Below are 3,456 nucleotides of genomic sequence, written 5' to 3'. Positions count from 1 at the left end.
AGCCTGGTCTACAAAGTGAGTTCCAGGACAGCCAGGGCTATACAGAGAAACCCTGTCTCGAAAAACCAAAAAAAAAAAAAAAAAAAAAAAAGAAACTACAAACTTGGGTTTTAGAAAAACAAAACAAAACAAAAGAGAAAAAGAAAACAAACATGTTTGAGGTGTTGGGAAGTAACATTCTTGCTACATGAGAACCCAAATTTGATCACTAAAGTCTAAGCAAACAAAAGCCCCACAAAAACAAAACAGAAATCCTGTCATGCTGGCACATACTTCTAATCCCAGACCTGGGGAGGTAGAGACTACCATATACCTGCGACTTGTATAGCAGAATCAAAAAGGCCAGGCCAATGAGAAATTTTATATTTTGAAAATAAGAAGAGGGTACAAATGGCTTCAAAGGAATGGCACCTGAGGGTAGAAGAACACACAAAGACATGCACACACATACCCATATTCCATGCAAGCAAATAAACACACAGAAAAAGAAAAAGCATCATTGAGCATTCATTTCTATGGAACATTCTTTCAGAGTCACATCAACACTCCTGTGTTCACCTTTTAGTCATTGAAAACACTTGATTTTTTTAATAACACCTTCTTCTTTGATGACAGCAATGAAGGACTATAGAAGTGTACATCTTTTGTTACCAGCAGAAATTCTCAGTATCCTACCCATGCTGTCTAATTACATTCATGTGTTGTGACTGTTAATTTTACACTGGTCAATTACATTCAGATTCTGATCTCAAATGAAATTCACTTAATTCTGTCCAGTGAATTTGGAGCCTTCTTTGTGCAAAAGAATATAAGTACCTATACCTAAGGTTGAAGTTGAAGCCATCAGTATCTATGACTGAGCTGTCCTAGGGACCTTTGACTCAGTCAGGCTTTCTTCATACCATTGCTGAAGCAGTGGTCAAAAAGACACAAGCCAAGTACTTTTTTTTCTAGAACAACAGAAGTACAAACACATGGAATCACAGAAAGCATGAGATCTGAGAAAATTAGCTCTATAGAAACACTATTTACCAAATTCTTAGAGAATGTCACACTGGCTCCAAAAGATAGGAAAAATTAACATTTTATTCTTTTTTTTACTATTATTATTAAATTTATTTACACTCCATATTTTATTCCCCACCACACCCTGTATACCTTCCAGAACATTTTATTCTAACACAGAAAAACTAACTTGAATGCTATTGTTCCAAATAATATATCTGTAATTTTCATAGTGGGTTCCCATGTGCCTCAGTTTCCTGCTCTGGGAGGCAAGCAAATCAAACCAGCAGGAGTTATTGAGGGCCTCAGCTGTTTCTCTCACTAGGAAAGTGTATCTTCAGGGGGCTGGAGATGTGACTCCAATGGTAAAGTCCTAGGCTAGTGTGAAGGAAGTCCTGGGTTTGATTCCCTAGCACCATACCAAATACTTGAAAAAGTGGAGGCAGGGGGATTCTTGGCTAAATATAGTTTGTGGCCAGCCTTGTGTTACACAAGACCCTGAATTTAAAAAGAAAAAAATGTTCTTGATTATTTCCAAGAGTAGCCTCCTTGTCAAGACTCCTGAATTTTCATTTCCTTCTGTGAGATGGTTCTTGAAGGCAGATCAGCATGCCAGCTCCACCAGCCCCTAAAACTAATTTCTCCCTCAAACCATCTGTATCCAAATGTCTATGAAAAGCTAGTAAGAAAAAGCCTGAACACAAAATGGAGTTGTCAGGACTGTTGGAAGGTTACAGATTTCCAAACTCCCTTACTCCCTTTCTCCCCTTTCCTTCTCTTCCTCACATGGCTTGGCTACTGCAACTTGAGATTCATAGTTATTCCTGTCTGCTCTCTGCATGAAGTGAGGGAAAGGGGGAGCAGAGACTGCCAGGCACTGGATTGATGGTGTGTGGAAGCCCAGAGCCAGAGCTGCTGGAAGCTCTGTGCTTTCCCATGAGGATCCCACATAATACACTTTCCAGATTTCTGGGCTGTTGTCCAACCACACACTTCTGTGTATTCAGCTCTCCCTTCGTGAGAAAGGTACTGAGGGGAGAGCAGAGGTGAAAGGCTATGTGTGTGCTTCTTTGCTTTTTTTTTTTTTTTTTTNTTTTTTTGCTTTAATAAATGAGTTCAACATATGTGACTTTAATCAGGAGACAGGCAGCGGAAGACATTCTGATGAGCTCCTTCCAGCAAACCTCCCTTTTCCCCTTCTCAATGGGTCATTAAAACTGGAGGAGGGCCAGACTAAAAGGGTGCTACATCTTCAAGGTGACAGCTGTTATATGAGCTCTGAGAAAATATCATTGAATACATCTATTTCAGTGTCCAGCTCCCTGACATGAACAATTACTCTTTTGAGTCTTGACCATCCACTTTATCTAGAAACCCAGCACTCCTTCTCATGCTTCCTTTCAGAGTTCTAGAAGGCTCTGCAGCTGGAAGAGACTCTGCAAGCTACAGAACTGAGCTGTGCTATGAGGGTCTTGGCTTTTCTAAAATATCCTTGTGGGGAATTCCTTTTTCTTCTCCTAAATCTATAAATAAAAGCTCAACTTGGAGGTAGAGAGATGAAGTACTTTGGTCAAACAACCTAAATGAATCAAGGAGCTCCAAGTTCATGAGAAAACCTGTTTCAACAAAATAAGACAAGAGTGATTCAGAAAAACATACAATATTGAATCTTAACTTCCAAAGATACAATCATACATGGAAGAATTTCTAGCACACACATGTGTGTACACCTACATGAACATAGATATACACATAGTAGATAAAGCTAATATGCAAAAGAATGAAAGAGAGAAAATGTTGAAGGAGTAACATACGTGAAGAAGTCATATTTCTACTCAGATACCACTGGAGTGTGTGTATGTGTGTGTGTTTGTGTGCATGTGTGTGTGTGTGTGTGTGAGAGAGAGAGAGAGAGAGAGAGAGAGAGAGACCCCAACAAATCAAGGTCTTCTACCTCAAAGAATTTGACTTAGCATGTGCTATTTTGTTTGTTTGTTTGTTTTACTGTATTCTGTGACATCTGAAACAAGAAAGACTTTGGATGCAAGAAGAGTTGGTTGGAACTGTCCAAAATCAGTTTTTAAAATTCTTAGCAATTTGGGAGGCTTACTCATTAATCTTGTCAAATTTCTACTAGATGTGTTTCAAGAAGGAAGTGTCTCAACATCAAAAAATAGTGAAGTAAAAAAGAAGGATTATACTCTGTAAAACTTAGATGATCTCCCGGATTCCACGGAGACTGGTCTGTGCAGGTGAGACTGTGGAATGCAGAGGCTAACAGCTTCTGTGACAGGCAGAAGCCACAGAGCTTCTGGGGCAGACTGTGTTTCCGGGTCCAGACATCCGAGCACCTTCCGTGCCAGAGGAGAGGTGTTCACCCCGCCCGAGAGGGCATTGCCGGAGAAGCTGGGGGAGCCATCTTGGTTCCCGGATCCCACCGAGACTAGTCTG

Source organism: Mus caroli, chromosome 18 (genome assembly GCF_900094665.2).
Source record: "Mus caroli chromosome 18, CAROLI_EIJ_v1.1, whole genome shotgun sequence".
NCBI classification, from domain to species: Eukaryota; Metazoa; Chordata; class Mammalia; order Rodentia; family Muridae; genus Mus; species Mus caroli.
Note: the sequence above shows the minus strand (reverse complement) of the source record.